This window comes from Telmatherina bonti, assembly GCF_933228915.1.
Source record: "Telmatherina bonti genome assembly, chromosome: 20".
Classification (NCBI taxonomy): Eukaryota; Metazoa; Chordata; class Actinopteri; order Atheriniformes; family Telmatherinidae; genus Telmatherina; species Telmatherina bonti.
The window spans coordinates 1,373,835-1,393,233 of record NC_136618.1 but is presented as its reverse complement, the minus strand read 5'-3'; positions in this window follow the sequence as shown (position 1 = coordinate 1,393,233).

Genomic DNA, 19,399 nt, shown 5'->3' with positions numbered 1-19,399 from the left:
GGTTTCCTGCTGACTGGTTTCCGGCTGACTGGTTTCCTGCTGACTGGTTTCCTGCTGACTGGTTTCCGGCTGACTGGTTTCCGGCCGACTGGTTTCCGGCCGACTGGTTTCCTGCTGACTGGTTTCCTGCTGACTGGTTTCCTGCTGACTGGTTTCCGGCTGACTGGTTTCCGGCTGACTGGTTTCCTGCCGACTGGTTTCCTGGCGACTGGTTTCATGCCGACTGGTTTCCTGCCGACTGGTTTCCGGCGACTGGTTTCCTGCTGACTGGTTTCCGGCTGACTGGTTTCCTGCTGACTGGTTTCCTGCTGACTGGTTTCCGGCTGACTGGTTTCCTGCTGACTGGTTTCCGGCGACTGGTTTTCCTTCTGACTGGTTTCCTGCTGAATGGTTTCCTGCCGACTGGTTTCCTGCCGACTGGTTTCCTGCCGACTGGTTTCCTGCCGACTGGTGTCCTGCCGACTGGTTTCCTGCCGACTGGTTTCCGGCTGACTGGTTTCCTGCTGACTGGTTTCCTGGCGACTGGTTTCCCTTCCGACTGGTTTCCTGCCGACTGGTTTCCGGCTGACTGGTTTCCTGCTGACTGGTTTCCGGCTGACTGGTTTCCTGCTGACTGGTTTCCGTCTGACTGGTTTCCTGCAGACTGGTTTCCGGCTGACTGGATTCCTGCTGACTGGTTTCCTGCTGACTGGTTTCCGGCTGACTGGTTTCCTGCTGACTGGTTTCCTGCCGACTGGTTTCCGGCTGACTGGTTTCCTGCTGACTGGTTTCCTGCTGACTGGTTTCCGGCCGACTGGTTTCCTGCCGACTGGTTTCCTGCCGACTGGTTTCCTGCCGACTGGTTTCCTGGCGACTGGTTTCCTGCTGACTGGTTTCCTGCCGACTGGTTTCCTGCCGACTGGTTTCCTGCCGACTGGTTTCCGGCCGACTGGTTTCCTGCCGACTGGTTTCCGGCTGACTGGCTTCCTGCTGACTGGTTTCCGGCCGACTGGTTTCCTGCCGACTGGTGTCCTGCCGACTGGTTTCCTGCCGACTGGTTTCCTGCCGACTGGTTTCCAGCTGACTGGTTTCCGGCTGACTGGTTTCCGGCTGACTGGTTTCCTGCTGACTGGTGTCCTGCCGACTGGTGTCCTGCCGACTGGTTATCTGCCGACTGGTTTCCTGCCGACAGGTTTCCTGCCGACTGGTTTCCGGCTGACTGGTTTCCTGCCGACTGGTTTCCTGCCGACTGGTTTCCCTTCCGACTGGTTTCCTGCTGACTGGTTTCCGGCTGACTGGTTTCCGGCTGACTGGTTTCCTGCTGACTGGTGTCCTGCTGACTGGTTTCCTGCCGACTGGTTTCCTGCAGACTGGTTTCCGGCTGACTGGTTTCCTGCTGACTGGTTTCCTGCTGACTGGTTTCCGGCTGACTGGTTTCCTGCTGACTGGTTTCCTGCTGACTGGTTTCCTGCCGACTGGTTTCCTGCTGACTGGTTTCCGGCTGACTGGTTTCCTGCTGACTGGTTTCCGGCTGACTGGTTTCCTGCCGACTGGTTTCCTGCCGACTGGTTTCCGGCCGACTGGTTTCCGGCCGACTGGTTTCCTGCTGACTGGTTTCCTGCTGACTGGTTTCCGGCTGACTGGTTTCCTGCTGACTGGTTTCCTGCTGACTGGTTTCCGGCTGACTGGTTTCCGGCCGACTGGTTTCCGGCCGACTGGTTTCCTGCCGACTGGTTTCCTGCTGACTGGTTTCCTGCTGACTGGTTTCCGGCTGACTGGTTTCCGGCTGACTGGTTTCCTGCCGACTGGTTTCCTGGCGACTGGTTTCATGCCGACTGGTTTCCTGCCGACTGGTTTCCGGCGACTGGTTTCCTGCTGACTGGTTTCCGGCTGACTGGTTTCCTGCTGACTGGTTTCCTGCTGACTGGTTTCCGGCTGACTGGTTTCCGGCTGACTGGTTTCCGGCGACTGGTTTCCTGCCGACTGGTTTCCGGCCGACTGGTTTCCGGCGACTGGTTTCCTGCTGACTGGTTTCCGGCTGACTGGTTTCCGGCTGACTGGTTTCCTGCTGACTGGTTTCCTGCTGACTGGTTTCCTGCTGACTTGGTTCCGGCTGACTGGTTTCCTGCTGACTGGTTTCCTGCTGACTGGTTTCCTGGCGACTGGTTTCCTGCCGACTGGTTTCCTGCCGACTGGTTTCCTGCTGACTGGTTTCCTGGCGACTGGTTTCCTGCTGACTGGTTTCCTGCTGACTGGTTTCCTGCTGACTGGTTTCCTGCTGACTGGTTTCCGGCTGACTGGTTTCCGGCTGACTGGTTTCCTGCCGACTGGTTTCCTGCCGACTGGTTTTCCTTCTGACTGGTTTCCTGCTGACTGGTTTCCTGCTGACTGGTTTCCTGCCGACTGGTTTCCTGCCGACTGGTGTCCTGCCGACTGGTTTCCTGCCGACTGGTTTCCGGCTGACTGGTTTCCTGCTGACTGGTTTCCTGGCGACTGGTTTCCTGCCGACTGGTTTCCTGCCGACTGGTTTCCGGCTGACTGGTTTCCTGCTGACTGGTTTCCGGCTGACTGGTTTCCTGCTGACTGGTTTCCTGCTGACTGGTTTCCGGCTGACTGGTTTCCTGCAGACTGGTTTCCGGCTGACTGGATTCCTGCTGACTGGTTTCCTGCTGACTGGTTTCCGGCTGACTGGTTTCCTGCTGACTGGTTTCCTGCCGACTGGTTTCCGGCTGACTGGTTTCCTGCTGACTGGTTTCCTGCTGACTGGTTTCCGGCTGACTGGTTTCCTGCCGACTGGTTTCCTGCCGACTGGTTTCCTGCCGACTGGTTTCCTGCCGACTGGTTTCCTGCTGACTGGTTTCCGGCTGACTGGTTTCCGGCTGACTGGTTTCCTGCCGACTGGTTTCCTGGCGACTGGTTTCCTGCCGACTGGTATCCTGCCGACTGGTTTCCTGCCGACTGGTTTCCTGCCGACTGGTTTCCTGCCGACAGGTTTCCTGCTGACTGGTTTCCTGCTGACTGGTTTCCTGCCGACTGGTTTCCTGCCGACTGGTTTCCTGCTGACTGGTTTCCTGGCGACTGGTTTCCTGCCGACTGGTTTCCGGCCGACTGGTTTCCTGCTGACTGGTTTCCTGCTGACTGGTTTCCGGCTGACTGGTTTCCTGCCGACTGGTTTCCAGCTGACTGGTTTCCGGCCGACTGGTTTCCTGCCGACTGGTGTCCTGCCGACTGGTTTCCTGCCGACTGGTTTCCTGCCGACAGGTTTCCTGCCGACTGGATTCCGGCTGACTGGTTTCCTGCCGACTGGTTTCCTGCCGACTGGTTTCCTGCCGACTGGTTTCCGGCTGACTGGTTTCCTGCTGACTGGTGTCCTGCCGACTGGTTTCCTGCCGACTGGTTTCCTGCCGACTGGTTTCCTGCTGACTGATTTCCGGCTGACTGGTTTCCTGCTGACTGGTTTCCTGCTGACTGGTTTCCTGCCGACTGGTTTCCTGCCGACTGGTTTCCGGCTGACTGGTTTCCTGCCGACTGGTTTCCTGCCGACTGGTTTCCTGGCGACTGGTTTCCTGCCGACTGGTTTCCTGGCGACTGGTTTCCGGCGACTGGTTTCTTGCTGACTGGTTTCCGGCTGACTGGTTTCCTGCTGACTGGTTTCCGGCTGACTGGTTTCCTGCTGACTGGTTTCCGGCGACTGGTTTCCTGCTGACTGGTTTCCGGCTGACTGGTTTCCTGCTGACTGGTTTCCGGCGACTGGTTTCCTGCTGACTGGTTTCCGGCTGACTGGTTTCCTGCTGACTGGTTTCCGGCTGACTGGTTTCCGGCTGACTGGTTTCCTGCTGACTGGTTTCCGGCGACTGGTTTCCTGCTGACTGGTTTCCGGCTGACTGGTTTCCTGCTGACTGGTTTCCGGCTGACTGGTTTCCGGCGACTGGTTTCCGGCTGACTGGTTTCCGGCTGACTGGTTTCCTGCTGACTGGTTTCCGGCTGACTGGTTTCCTGGCGACTGGTTTCCGGCTGACTGGTTTCCTGCTGACTGCTTTCCGGCTGACTGGTTTCCTGCTGACTGGTTTCCGGCTGACTGGTTTCCTGCTGACTGGTTTCCTGCTGACTGGTTTCCGGCTGACTGATTTCCTGACGACTGGTCTCCTGCTGACTGGTTTCCTGCCGACTGGTTTCCTGCCGACTGGTTTCCGGCTGACTGGTTTACTGCTGACTGGTTTCCGGCTGACTGGTTTCCTGCCGACTGGTTTCCTGCCGACTGGTTTCCTGCCGACTGGTTTCCGGCTGACTGGTTTCCTGCTGACTGGTTTCCTGCTGACTGGTTTCCGGCTGACTGGTTTCCTGCTGACTGGTTTCCTGCTGACTGGTTTCCGGCTGACTGTTTTCCTGCCGACTGGTTTCCGGCCGACTGGTTTCCTGCTGACTGGTTTCCGGCTGACTGGTTTCCTGCTGACTGGTTTCCGGCTGACTGGTTTCCTGCTGACTGGTTTCCGGCTGACTGGTTTCCGGCGACTGGTTTCCTGCTGACTGGTTTCCGGCTGACTGGTTTCCTGCTGACTGGTTTCCTGCTGACTGGTTTCCGGCTGACTGGTTTCCTGCTGACTGGTTTCCGGCGACTGGTTTCCTGCCGACTGGTTTCCGGCGACTGGTTTCCGGCTGACTGGTTTCCGGCTGACTGGTTTCCTGCTGACTGGTTTCCTGCTGACTGGTTTCCTGCTGACTGATTTCCTGCTGACTTGGTTCCGGCTGACTGGTTTCCTGCTGACTGGTTTCCGGCTGACTGGTTTCCGGCGACTGGTTTCCTGCTGACTGGTTTCCGGCTGACTGGTTTCCTGCTGACTGGTTTCCTGCTGACTGGTTTCCTTGCGACTGGTTTCCGGCTGACTGGTTTCCTGCTGACTGGTTTCCGGCTGACTGGTTTCCTGCTGACTGGTTTCCTGCTGACTGGTTTCCTGCTGACTGGTTTCCGGCTGACTGGTTTCCTGCTGACTGGTTTCCGGCTGACTGGTTTCCGGCGACGGGTTTCCTGCTGACTGGTTTCCGGCTGACTGGTTTCCTGCTGACTGGTTTCCGGCTGACTGGTTTCCTGGCGACTGGTTTCCGGCTGACTGGTTTCCTGCTGACTGGTTTCCGGCTGACTGGTTTCCGGCTGACTGGTTTCCTGCTGACTGGTTTCCTGCTGACTGGTTTCCGGCTGACTGGTTTCCGGCCGACTGGTTTCCGGCCGACTGGTTTCCTGACGACTGGTTTCCTGCTGACTGGTTTCCTACCGACTGGTTTCCTGCCGACTGGTTTCCGGCTGACTGGTTTCCTGCTGACTGGTTTCCTGCTGACTGGTTTCCTGCTGACTAGTTTCCGGCTGACTGGTTTCCTGCCGACTGGTTTCCTTCCGACTGGTTTCCGGCCGACTGGTTTCCGGCCGACTGGTTTCCGGCTGACTGGTTTCCTGCTGACTGGTTTCCGGCTGACTGGTTTCCTGCCGACTGGTTTCCTGCCGACTGGTTTCCTGCTGACTGGTTTCCGGCTGACTGGTTTCCGGCTGACTGGTTTCCTGCCGACTGGTTTCCGGCTGACTGGTTTCCTGCCTACTGGTTTCCGGCTGACTGGTTTCCTGCTGACTGGTTTCCTGCTGACTGGTGTCCTGCTGACTGGTTTCCGGCTGACTGGTTTCCTGCCGACTGGTTTCCTGCCGACTGGTTTCCTGCTGACTGGTTTCCTGCCGACTGGTTTCCTGGCGACTGGTTTCCGGCGACTGGTTTCTTGCTGACTGGTTTCCGGCTGACTGGTTTCCTGCTGACTGGTTTCCGGCTGACTGGTTTCCTGCTGACTGGTTTCCGGCGACTGGTTTCCTGCTGACTGGTTTCCGGCTGACTGGTTTCCTGCTGACTTGGTTCCGGCTGACTGGTTTCCTGCTGACTGGTTTCCGGCTGACTGGTTTCCGGCGACTGGTTTCCTGCTGACTGGTTTCCGGCTGACTGGTTTCCTGCTGGCTGGTTTCCGGCTGACTGGTTTCCTGGCGACTGGTTTCCGGCTGACTGGTTTCCTGCTGACTGGTTTCCGGCTGACTGGTTTCCTGCTGACTGGTTTCCGGCTGACTGGTTTCCTGCTGACTGGTTTCCTGCTGACTGGTTTCCGGCTGACTGGTTTCCGGCTGACTGGTTTCCTGCTGACTGGTTTCCTGCCGACTGGTTTCCTGCCGACTGGTTTCCGGCTGACTGGTTTCCTGCTGACTGGTTTCCGGCTGACTGGTTTCCTGCCGACTGGTTTCCTGCCGACTGGTTTCCTGCCGACTGGTTTCCGGCTGACTGGTTTCCTGCTGACTGGTTTCCTGCTGACTGGTTTCCGGCTGACTGGTTTCCTGCTGACTGGTTTCCTGCTGACTGGTTTCCGGCTGACTGTTTTCCTGCCGACTGGTTTCCGGCCGACTGGTTTCCTGCTGACTGGTTTCCTGCTGACTGGTTTCCTGCTGACTGGTTTCCGGCTGACTGGTTTCCTGCTGACTGGTTTCCGGCTGACTGGTTTCCTGCTGACTGGTTTCCTGCAGACTGGTTTCCGGCTGACTGGTTTCCTGCTGACTGGTTTCCGGCGACTGGTTTCCTGCCGACTGGTTTCCGGCGAATTGTTTCCTGCTGACTGGTTTCCGGCTGACTGGTTTCCGGCTGACTGGTTTCCTGCTGACTGGTTTCCTGCTGACTGGTTTCCTGCTGACTGATTTCCTGCTGACTTGGTTCCGGCTGACTGGTTTCCTGCTGACTGGTTTCCGGCTGACTGGTTTCCGGCGACTGGTTTCCTGCTGACTGGTTTCCGGCTGACTGGTTTCCTGCTGACTGGTTTCCGTCTGACTGGTTTCCTTGCGACTGGTTTCCGGCTGACTGGTTTCCTGCTGACTGGTTTCCGGCTGACTGGTTTCCTGCTGACTGGTTTCCTGCTGACTGGTTTCCTGCTGACTGGTTTCCGGCTGACTGGTTTCCTGCTGACTGGATTCCGGCTGACTGGTTTCCGGCGACGGGTTTCCTGCTGACTGGTTTCCGGCTGACTGGTTTCCTGCTGACTGGTTTCCGGCTGACTGGTTTCCTGGCGACTGGTTTCCGGCTGACTGGTTTCCTGCTGACTGGTTTCCGGCTGACTGGTTTCCTGCTGACTGGTTTCCTGCTGACTGGTTTCCGGCCGACTGGTTTCCTGCTGACTGGTTTCCGGCTGACTGGTTTCCTGCTGACTGGTTTCCGGCTGACTGGTTTCCGGCTGACTGGTTTCCTGCTGACTGGTTTCCGGCGACTGGTTTCCTGCTGACTGGTTTCCGGCTGACTGGTTTCCTGCTGACTGGTTTCCGGCTGACTGGTTTCCGGCGACTGGTTTCCTGCTGACTGGTTTCCGGCTGACTGGTTTCCTGCTGACTGGTTTCCGGCTGACTGGTTTCCTGGCGACTGGTTTCCGGCTGACTGGTTTCCTGCTGACTGCTTTCCGGCTGACTGGTTTCCTGCTGACTGGTTTCCGGCTGACTGGTTTCCTGCTGACTGGTTTCCTGCTGACTGGTTTCCGGCTGACTGGTTTCCTGACGACTGGTCTCCTGCTGACTGGTTTCCTGCCGACTGGTTTCCTGCCGACTGGTTTCCGGCTGACTGGTTTCCTGCTGACTGGTTTCCGGCTGACTGGTTTCCTGCCGACTGGTTTCCTGCCGACTGGTTTCCTGCCGACTGGTTTCCGGCTGACTGGTTTCCTGACGACTGGTCTCCTGCTGACTGGTTTCCTGCCGACTGGTTTCCTGCCGACTGGTTTCCGGCTGACTGGTTTCCTGCTGACTGGTTTCCGGCTGACTGGTTTCCTGCCGACTGGTTTCCTGCCGACTGGTTTCCTGCCGACTGGTTTCCGGCTGACTGGTTTCCTGCTGACTGGTTTCCTGCTGACTGGTTTCCGGCTGACTGGTTTCCTGCTGACTGGTTTCCTGCTGACTGGTTTCCGGCTGACTGTTTTCCTGCCGACTGGTTTCCGGCCGACTGGTTTCCTGCTGACTGGTTTCCGGCTGACTGGTTTCCGGCTGACTGGTTTCCTGCTGACTGGTTTCCGGCGACTGGTTTCCTGCCGACTGGTTTCCGGCGACTGGTTTCCGGCTGACTGGTTTCCGGCTGACTGGTTTCCTGCTGACTGGTTTCCTGCTGACTGGTTTCCTGCTGACTGATTTCCTGCTGACTTGGTTCCGGCTGACTGGTTTCCTGCTGACTGGTTTCCGGCTGACTGGTTTCCGGCGACTGGTTTCCTGCTGACTGGTTTCCGGCTGACTGGTTTCCTGCTGACTGGTTTCCTGCTGACTGGTTTCCTTGCGACTGGTTTCCGGCTGACTGGTTTCCTGCTGACTGGTTTCCGGCTGACTGGTTTCCTGCTGACTGGTTTCCTGCTGACTGGTTTCCTGCTGACTGGTTTCCGGCTGACTGGTTTCCTGCTGACTGGTTTCCGGCTGACTGGTTTCCGGCGACGGGTTTCCTGCTGACTGGTTTCCGGCTGACTGGTTTCCTGCTGACTGGTTTCCTGCTGACTGGTTTCCTGCCGACTGGTTTCCTGCGACTGGTTTCCGGCTGACTGGTTTCCTGCTGACTGGTTTCCTGCTGACTGGTTTCCTGCTGACTGGTTTCCGGCTGACTGGTTTCCGGCTGACTGGTTTCCGGCGACGGGTTTCCTGCTGACTGGTTTCCGGCTGACTGGTTTCCTGGCGACTGGTTTCCGGCTGACTGGTTTCCTGCTGACTGGTTTCCGGCTGACTGGTTTCCGGCTGACTGGTTTCCTGCTGACTGGTTTCCTGCTGACTGGTTTCCGGCTGACTGGTTTCCGGCCGACTGGTTTCCTGACGACTGGTTTCCTGCTGACTGGTTTCCTGCCGACTGGTTTCCTGCCGACTGGTTTCCGGCTGACTGGTTTCCGGCTGACTGGTTTCCTGCTGACTGGTTTCCTGCTGACTAGTTTCCGGCTGACTGGTTTCCTGCCGACTGGTTTCCTTCCGACTGGTTTCCGGCCGACTGGTTTCCGGCCGACTGGTTTCCGGCTGACTGGTTTCCTGCTGACTGGTTTCCGGCTGACTGGTTTCCTGCCGACTGGTTTCCTGCCGACTGGTTTCCTGCTGACTGGTTTCCGGCTGACTGGTTTCCGGCTGACTGGTTTCCTGCCGACTGGTTTCCGGCTGACTGGTTTCCTGCCTACTGGTTTCCGGCTGACTGGTTTCCTGCTGACTGGTTTCCTGCTGACTGGTGTCCTGCTGACTGGTTTCCGGCTGACTGGTTTCCTGCTGACTGGTTTCCTGCCGACTGGTTTCCTGCTGACTGGTTTCCTGCTGACTGGTTTCCGGCTGACTGGTTTCCGGCTGACTGGTTTCCTGCCGACTGGTTTCCGGCTGACTGGTTTCCTGCCGACTGATTTCCGGCTGACTGGTTTCCTGCTGACTGGTTTCCTGCCGACTGGTTTCCTGCCGACTGGTTTCCTGCCGACTGGTTTCCGGCTGACTGGTTTCCTGCCGACTGGTTTCCTGCCGACTGGTTTCCTGGCGACTGGTTTCCTGCCGACTGGTTTCCTGGCGACTGGTTTCCGGCGACTGGTTTCTTGCTGACTGGTTTCCGGCTGACTGGTTTCCTGCTGACTGGTTTCCGGCTGACTGGTTTCCTGCTGACTGGTTTCCGGCGACTGGTTTCCTGCTGACTGGTTTCCGGCTGACTGGTTTCCTGCTGACTTGGTTCCGGCTGACTGGTTTCCTGCTGACTGGTTTCCGGCTGACTGGTTTCCGGCGACTGGTTTCCTGCTGACTGGTTTCCGGCTGACTGGTTTCCTGCTGGCTGGTTTCCGGCTGACTGGTTTCCTGGCGACTGGTTTCCGGCTGACTGGTTTCCTGCTGACTGGTTTCCGGCTGACTGGTTTCCTGCTGACTGGTTTCCGGCTGACTGGTTTCCTGCTGACTGGTTTCCTGCTGACTGGTTTCCGGCTGACTGGTTTCCTGACGACTGGTTTCCTGCTGACTGGTTTCCTGCCGACTGGTTTCCTGCCGACTGGTTTCCGGCTGACTGGTTTCCTGCTGACTGGTTTCCTGCTGACTGGTTTCCGGCTGACTGGTTTCCTGCCGACTGGTTTCCTGCCGACTGGTTTCCTGCCGACTGGTTTCCGGCTGACTGGTTTCCTGCTGACTGGTTTCCTGCTGACTGGTTTCCGGCTGACTGGTTTCCTGCTGACTGGTTTCCTGCTGACTGGTTTCCGGCTGACTGTTTTCCTGCCGACTGGTTTCCGGCCGACTGGTTTCCTGCTGACTGGTTTCCTGCTGACTGGTTTCCTGCTGACTGGTTTCCGGCTGACTGGTTTCCTGCTGACTGGTTTCCGGCTGACTGGTTTCCTGCTGACTGGTTTCCTGCAGACTGGTTTCCGGCTGACTGGTTTCCTGCTGACTGGTTTCCGGCGACTGGTTTCCTGCCGACTGGTTTCCGGCGAATTGTTTCCTGCTGACTGGTTTCCGGCTGACTGGTTTCCGGCTGACTGGTTTCCTGCTGACTGGTTTCCTGCTGACTGGTTTCCTGCTGACTGATTTCCTGCTGACTTGGTTCCGGCTGACTGGTTTCCTGCTGACTGGTTTCCGGCTGACTGGTTTCCGGCGACTGGTTTCCTGCTGACTGGTTTCCGGCTGACTGGTTTCCTGCTGACTGGTTTCCGTCTGACTGGTTTCCTTGCGACTGGTTTCCGGCTGACTGGTTTCCTGCTGACTGGTTTCCGGCTGACTGGTTTCCTGCTGACTGGTTTCCTGCTGACTGGTTTCCTGCTGACTGGTTTCCGGCTGACTGGTTTCCTGCTGACTGGTTTCCGGCTGACTGGTTTCCGGCGACGGGTTTCCTGCTGACTGGTTTCCTGACGACTGGTTTCCTGCTGACTGGTGTCCTGCTGACTGGTTTCCTGCCGACTGGTTTCCTGCTGACTGGTTTCCTGCCGACTGGTTTCCGGCTGACTGGTTTCCTGCTGACTGGTTTCCTGCCGACTGGTTTCCTGCCGACTGGTTTCCTGCCGACTGGTTTCCTGCCGACTGCTTTCCGGCTGACTGGTTTCCTGCCGACTGGTTTCCTTCCGACTGGTTTCCTGCCGACTGGTTTCCTGGCGACTGGTTTCCTGCCGACTGGTTTCCTGCCGACTGGTTTCAGGCTGACTGGTTTCCTGCCGACTGGTTTCCTGCCGACTGGTTTCCTGCCGACTGGTTTCCTGGCGACTGGTTTCCTGCCGACTGGTTTCCTGCCGACTGGTTTCCGGCGACTGGTTTCTTGCTGACTGGTTTCCGGCTGACTGGTTTCCGGCTGACTGGTGTCCGGCTGACTGGTTTCCGGCTGACTGGTTTCCTGACGACTGGTTTCCTGACGACTGGTTTCCTGCTGACTGGTTTCCTGCTGACTGGTTTCCTGCTGACTGGTTTCCTGCTGACTGGTTTCCGGCTGACTGGTTTCCTGCTGACTGGTTTCCTGCTGACTGGTTTCCTGCTGACTGGATTCCTGCAGACTGGTTTCCGGCTGACTGGTTTCCTGCTGACTGGTTTCCGGCTGACTGGTTTCCTGCCGACTGGTTTCCTGCCGACTGGTTTCCGGCTGACTGGTTTCCTGCTGACTGGTTTCCTGCTGACTGGTTTCCAGCTGACTGGTTTCCTGCTGACTGGTTTCCTGCTGACTGGTTTCCGGCTGACTGTTTTCCTGCCGACTGGTTTCCGGCCGACTGGTTTCCTGCTGACTGGTTTCCTGCTGACTGGTTTCCTGCTGACTGGTTTCCGGCTGACTGGTTTCCTGCTGACTGGTTTCCGGCTGACTGGTTTCCTGCCGACTGGTTTCCTGCCGACTGGTTTCCTGCCGACTGGTTTCCGGCGACTGGTTTCCTGCTGACTGGTTTCCGGCTGACTGGTTTCCGGCTGACTGGTTTCCTGCTGACTGGTTTCCTGCTGACTGGTTTCCGGCCGACTGGTTTCCGGCCGACTGGTTTCCTGACGACTGGTTTCCTGCTGACTGGTTTCCTGCCGACTGGTTTCCTGCCGACTGGTTCCCTGCCGACTGGTTTCCGGCTGACTGGTTTCCGGCTGACTGGTTTCCTGCTGACTGGTTTCCGGCTGACTGGTTTCCGGCTGACTGGTTTCCTGCTGACTGGTTTCCGGCGACTGGTTTCTTGCTGACTGGTTTCCTGCTGACTGGTTTCCGGCTGACTGGTTTCCTGCTGACTGGTTTCCGGCGACTGGTTTCCTGCCGACTGGTTTCCGGCGACTGGTTTCCTGCTGACTGGTTTCCGGCTGACTGGTTTCCGGTTGACTGGTTTCCTGCTGACTGGTTTCCTGCTGACTGGTTTCCTGCTGACTGATTTCCTGCTGACTTGGTTCCGGCTGACTGGTTTCCTGCTGACTGGTTTCCGGCTGACTGGTTTCCGGCGACTGGTTTCCTGCTGACTGGTTTCCGGCTGACTGGTTTCCTGCTGACTGGTTTCCGGCTGACTGGTTTCCTGGCGACTGGTTTCCGGCTGACTGGTTTCCTGCTGACTGGTTTCCGGCTGACTGGTTTCCTGCTGACTGGTTTCCGGCTGACTGGTTTCCTGCTGACTGGTTTCCTGCTGACTGGTTTCCGGCTGACTGGTTTCCTGCTGACTGGTTTACTGCTGACTGGTTTCCGGCTGACTGGTTTCCTGCTGACTGGTTTCCGGCGACTGGTTTCCTGCCGACTGGTTTCCGGCGACTGGTTTCCTGCTGACTGGTTTCCGGCTGACTGGTTTCCGGCTGACTGGTTTCCTGCTGACTGGTTTCCTGCTGACTGGTTTCCTGCTGACTTGGTTCCGGCTGACTGGTTTCCTGCTGACTGGTTTCCGGCTGACTGGTTTCCGGCGACTGGTTTCCTGCTGACTGGTTTCCGGCTGACTGGTTTCCTGCTGACTGGTTTCCGGCTGACTGGTTTCCTGGCGACTGGTTTCCGGCTGACTGGTTTCCTGCCGACTGGTTTCCGGCTGACTGGTTTCCGGCTGACTGGTTTCCTGCCGACTGGTTTCCGGCTGACTGGTTTCCTGCTGACTGGTTTCCTGCTGACTGGTTTCCTGGCCACTGGTTTCCTGCTGACTGGTTTCCTGCTGACTGGTTTCCGGCTGACTGGTTTCCGGCTGACTGGTTTCCGGCTGACTGGTTTCCTGCCGACTGGTTTCCGGCTGACTGGTTTCCTGCTGACTGGTTTCCTGCTGACTGGTTTCCAGCTGACTGGTTTCCGGCTGACTGGTTTCCGGCTGACTGGTTTCCTGCTGACTGGTTTCCGGCTGACTGGTTTCCGGCTGACTGGTTTCCAGCTGACTGGTTTCCGGCTGACTGGTTTCCGGCTGACTGGTTTCCTGCTGACTGGTTTCCTGGCGACTGGTTTCCTGCTGACTGGTTTCCGGCTGACTGGTTTCCGGCTGACTGGTTTCCTGCTGACTGGTGTCCTGCTGACTGGTTTCCTGCCGACTGGTTTCCTGCCGACTGGTTTCCTGCCGACTGGTTTCCGGCTGACTGGTTTCCTGCTGACTGGTTTCCTGCTGACTGGTTTCCGGCTGACTGGTTTCCGGCTGACTGGGTCCTGCTGACTGGTTTCCTGCTGACTGGTTTCCGGCTGACTGGCTTCCTGCTGACTGGTTTCCTGCTGACTGGTTTCCGGCTGACTGGTTTCCTGCTGACTGGTTTCCGGCTGACTGGTTTCCTGCTGACTGGTTTCCGGCGACTGGTTTCCTGCCGACTGGTTTTCTCCCGACTGGTTTCCGGCTGACTGGTTTCCTGCTGACTGGTTTCCTGCTGACTGGTTTCCGGCTGACTGGTTTCCTGCTGACTGGTTTCCTGCTGACTGGTTTCCTGCTGACTGGTTTCCTGCCGACTGGTTTCCTGCCGACTGGTTTCCGGCTGACTGGTTTCCTGCTGACTGGTTTCCTGCCGACTGGTTTCCGGCTGACTGGTTTCCTGCTGACTGGTTTCCTGCTGACTGGTTTCCGGCTGACTGGTTTCCTGCTGACTGGTTTCCTGCTGACTGGTTTCCGGCTGACTGGTTTCCTGCTGACTGGTTTCCTGGCGACTGGTTTCCTGCTGACTGGTTTCCTGCCGACTGGTTCCCTGGCGACTGGTTTCCTGCCGACTGGTTTCCTGCCGACTGGTTTCCGGCTGACTGGTTTCCTGCTGACTGGTTTCCGGCTGACTGGTTTCCTGCTGACTGGTTTCCGGCTGACTGGTTTCCTGCTGACTGGTTTCCTGCTGACTGGTTTCCGGCTGACTGGTTTCCTGCCGACTGGTTTCCGGCTGAATGGTTTCCTGCTGACTGGTTTCCGGCTGACTGGTTTCCTGCTGACTGGTTTCCTGCTGACTGGTTTCCGGCTGACTGGTTTCCTGCTGACTGGTTTCCGGCTGACTGGTTTCCTGCCGACTGGTTTCCTGCTGACTGGTTTCCGGCTGACTGGTTTCCTGCTGACTGGTTTCCGGCTGACTGGTTTCCTGCCGACTGGTTTCCTGCTGAGTGGTTTCCTGGCGACTGGTTTCCTGCTGACTGGTTTCCTGCTGACTGGTTTCCTGCTGACTGGTTTCCTGGCGACTGGTTTCCTGCTGACTGGTTTCCAGCTGACTGGTTTCCTGCTGACTGGTTTCCTTGCGACTGGTTTCCTGCTGACTGGTTTCCGGCTGACTGGTTTCCTGCTGACTGGTGTCCTGCTGACTGGTTTCCTGCCGACTGGTTTCCTGCCGACTGGTTTCCGGCCGACTGGTTTCCTGCTGACTGGTTTCCTGCCGACTGGTTTCCTGCCGACTGGTTTCCTGCCGACTGCTTTCCGGCTGACTGGTTTCCTGCCGACTGGTTTCCTTCCGACTGGTTTCCTGGCGACTGGTTTCCTGGCGACTGGTTTCCTGCTGACTGGTTTCCTGCTGACTGGTTTCCGGCTGACTGGTTTCCTGCCGACTGCTTTCCGGCTGACTGGTTTCCTGCCGACTGGTTTCCTTCCGACTGGTTTCCTGCCGACTGGTTTCCTGCCGACTGGTTTCCTGCTGACTGGTTTCCGGCTGACTGGTTTCCTGCCGACTGGTTTCCTGCCGACTGGTTTCCTGCCGACTGGTTTCCTGCTGACTGGTTTCCGGCTGACTGGTTTCCTGCCGACTGCTTTCCGGCTGACTGGTTTCCGGCCGACTGGTTTCCTTCCGACTGGTTTCCTGCCGACTGGTTTCCTGCCGACTGGTTTCCGGCTGACTGGTTTCCGGCTGACTGGTTTCCTGCCGACTGGTTTCCTGCCGACTGGTTTCCTGCCGACTGGTTTCCTGCTGACTGGTTTCCTGCTGACTGGTTTCCTGCTGACTGGTGTCCTGCTGACTGGTTTCCTGCTGACTGGTTTCCTGCTGACTGGTTTCCGGCCGACTGGTTTCCGGCCGACTGGTTTCCTGCCGACTGGTTTCCTGCTGAGTGGTTTCCGGCTGACTGGTTTCCGGCTGACTGGTTTCCGGCTGACTGGTTTCCGGCTGACTGGTTTCCTGACGACTGGTTTCCTGCTGACTGGTTTCCGGCTGACTGGTTTCCGGCTGACTGGTTTCCGGCTGACTGGTTTCCGGCTGACTGGTTTCCTGACGACTGGTTTCCGGCTGACTGGTTTCGGGCTGACTGGTTTCCTGCTGACTGGTTTCCTGCTGACTGGTTTCCGGCTGACTGGTTTCCTGCTGACTGGTTTCCGGCTGACTGGTTTCCGGATGACTGGTTTCCGGCTGACTGGTTTCCTGACGACTGGTTTCCTGCTGACTGGTTTCCGGCTGACTGGTTTCCGGATGACTGGTTTCCTGACGACTGGTTTCCTGCTGACTGGTTTCCGGCTGACTGGTTTCCGGCTGACTGGTTTCCGGATGACTGGTTTCCTGCTGACTGGTTTCCTGACGACTGGTTTCCTGCTGACTGGTTTCCGGCTGACTGGTTTCCGGATGACTGGTTTCCGGCTGACTGGTTTCCTGACGACTGGTTTCCGGCTGACTGGTTTCGGGCTGACTGGTTTCCTGCTGACTGGTTTCTTGCTGACTGGTTTCCGGCTGACTGGTTTCCTGACGACTGGTTTCCTGCTGACTGGTTTCCGGCTGACTGGTTTCCGGCTGACTGGTTTCCTGCTGACTGGTTTCCTGCTGACTGGTTTCCTGCTGACTGGTTTCCTGCCGACTGGTTTCCGGCTGACTGGTTTCCTGCTGACTGGTTTCCTGCTGACTGGTTTCCGGCTGACTGGTTTCCTGCTGACTGGTTTCCTGGCGACTGGTTTCCTGCTGACTGGTTTCCTGCCGACTGGTTTCCTGGCGAATGGTTTCCTGCCGACTGGTTTCCTGCCGACTGGTTTCCGGCTGACTGGTTTCCTGCTGACTGGTTTCCGGCTGACTGGTTTCCTGCTGACTGGTTTCCGGCTGACTGGTTTCCTGCTGACTGGTTTCCTGCTGACTGGTTTCCGGCTGACTGGTTTCCTGCCGACTGGTTTCCGGCTGACTGGTTTCCTGCTGACTGGTTTCCGGCTGACTGGTTTCCTGCTGACTGGTTTCCTGCTGACTGGTTTCCTGCTGACTGGTGTCCTGCTGACTGGTTTCCTGCCGACTGGTTTCCTGCCGACTGGTTTCCGGCTGACTGGTTTCCTGCTGACTGGTTTCCTGCTGACTGGTTTCCTGCTGACTGGTTTCCGGCTGACTGGTTTCCGGCCGACTGGTTTCCGGCCGACTGGTTTCCTGCCGACTGGTTTCCGGCTGACTGGTTTCCTGCCGACTGGATTCCGGCTGACTGGTTTCCTGCTGACTGGTTTCCTGCTGACTGGTGTCCTGCTGACTGGTTTCCGGCTGACTGGTTTCCTGCTGACTGGTTTCCTGCCGACTGGTTTCCTTCCGACTGGTTTCCTGCCGACTGGTTTCCTGCCGACTGGTTTCCTGCCGACTGGTGTCCTGCCGACTGGTTTCCTGCCGACTGGTTTCCTGCCGACTGGTTTCCTGCCGACTGGTTTCCGGCTGACTGGTTTCCTGCTGACTGGTTTCCGGCTGACTGGTTTCCAGCTGACTGGTTTCCTTGCGACTGGTTTCCTGCCGACTGGTTTCCTGCTGACTGGTGTCCTGCAGACTGGTGTCCTGCCGACTGGTTTCCTGCCGACTGGTTTCCTGCCGACTGGTCTCCGGCTGACTGGTTTCCTGCTGACTGGTTTCCGGCTGACTGGTTTCCTGGCGACTGGTTTCCTGCCGACTGGTTTCCTGCCGACTGGTTTCCTGCTGACTGGTTTCCGGCTGACTGGTTTCCGGCTGACTGGTTTCCGGCTGACTGGTTTCCTGACGACTGGTTTCCTGCTGACTGGTTTCCGGCTGACTGGTTTCCGGCTGACTGGTTTCCGGCTGACTGGTTTCCTGACGACTGGTTTCCGGCTGACTGGTTTCGGGCTGACTGGTTTCCTGCTGACTGGTTTCCTGCTGACTGGTTTCCGGCTGACTGGTTTCCTGCTGACTGGTTTCCGGCTGACTGGTTTCCGGATGACTGGTTTCCGGCTGACTGGTTTCCTGACGACTGGTTTCCTGCTGACTTGTTTCCGGCTGACTGGTTTCCGGATGACTGGTTTCCTGACGACTGGTTTCCTGCTGACTGGTTTCCGGCTGACTGGTTTCCGGCTGACTGGTTTCCGGATGACTGGTTTCCTGCTGACTGGTTTCCTGACGACTGGTTTCCTGCTGACTGGTTTCCGGCTGACTGGTTTCCGGATGACTGGTTTCCGGCTGACTGGTTTCGGGCTGACTGGTTTCCTGCTGACTGGTTTCCTGCTGACTGGTTTCCGGCTGACTGGTTTCCTGACGACTGGTTTCCTGCTGACTGGTTTCCTGCTGACTGGTTTCCGGCTGACTGGTTTCCGGCTGACTGGTTTCCTGCTGACTGGTTTCCGGCTGACTGGTTTCCTGCTGACTGGTTTCCTGCCGACTGGTTTCCTGCCGACTGGTTTCCTGCCGACTGGTTTCCGGCTGACTGGTTTCCTGCTGACTGGTTTCATGCTGACTGGTTTCCGGCTGACTGGTTTCCTGCTGACTGGTTTCCTGGCGACTGGTTTCCTGCTGACTGGTTTCCTGCCGACTGGTTTCCTGGCGACTGGTTTCCTGCCGACTGGTTTCCTGCCGACTGGTTTCCGGCTGACTGGTTTCCTGCTGACTGGTTTCCGGCTGACTGGTTTCCTGCTGACTGGTTTCCGGCTGACTGGTTTCCTGCTGACTGGTTTCCTGCTGACTGGTTTCCGGCTGACAGGTTTCCTGCCGACTGGTTTCCGGCTGACTGGTTTCCTGCTGACTGGTTTCCGGCTGACTGGTTTCCTGCTGACTGGTTTCCTGCTGACTGGTTTCCTGCTGACTGGTTTCCGGCTGACTGGTTTCCTGCTGACTGGTTTCCTGCTGACTGGTTTCCGGCTGACTGGTTTCCTGCCGACTGGTTTCCTGCCGACTGGTTTCCGGCTGACTGGTTTCCTGCTGACTGGTTTCCTGCCGACTGGTTTCCTGCCGACTGGTTTCCTGCCGACTGGTTTCCTGGCGACTGGTTTCCTGCTGACTGGTTTCCTGCTGACTGGTTTCCTGCTGACTGGTTTCCTGGCGACTGGTTTCCTGCTGACTGTTTTCCAGCTGACTGGTTTCCTGCTGACTGGTTTCCTGGCGACTGGTTTCCTGCTGACTGGTTTCCGGCTGACTGGTTTCCTGCTGACTGGTGTCCTGCTGACTGGTTTCCTGCCGACTGGTTTCCTGCTGACTGGTTTCCTGCCGACTGGTTTCCGGCTGACTGGTTTCCTGCTGACTGGTTTCCTGCTGACTGTTTTCCGGCTGACTGGTTTCCTGCTGACTGGTTTCCTGCTGACTGGTTTCCGGCTGACTGGTTTCCTGCTGACTGGTTTCCTGGCGACTGGTTTCCTGCTGACTGGTGTCCTGCTGACTGGTTTCCTGCCGACTGGTTTCCTGCTGACTGGTTTCCTGCCGACTGGTTTCCGGCTGACTGGTTTCCTGCTGACTGGTTTCCTGCTGACTGGTTTCCGGCTGACTGGTTTCCTGCTGACTGGTTTCCTGCTGACTGGTTTCCGGCTGACTGGTTTCCTGCTGACTGGTTTCCTGGCGACTGGTTTCCTGCTGACTGGTTTCCTGCCGACTGGTTTCCTGCCGACTGGTTTCATTCCGACTGGTTTCCTGCCGACTGGTTTCCGGATGACTGGTTTCCTGCTGACTGGTTTCCGGCTGACTGGTTTCCTGCTGACTGGTTTCCGGCTGACTGGTTTCCTGCTGACTGGTTTCCTGCTGACTGGTTTCCGGCCAACTGGTTTCCTGCCGACTGGTTTCCGGCTGACTGGTTTCCTGCTGACTGGTTTCCGGCTGACTGGTTTCCTGCCGACTGGTTTCCTGCCGACTGGTTTCCGGCTGACTGGTTTCCGGCCGACTGGT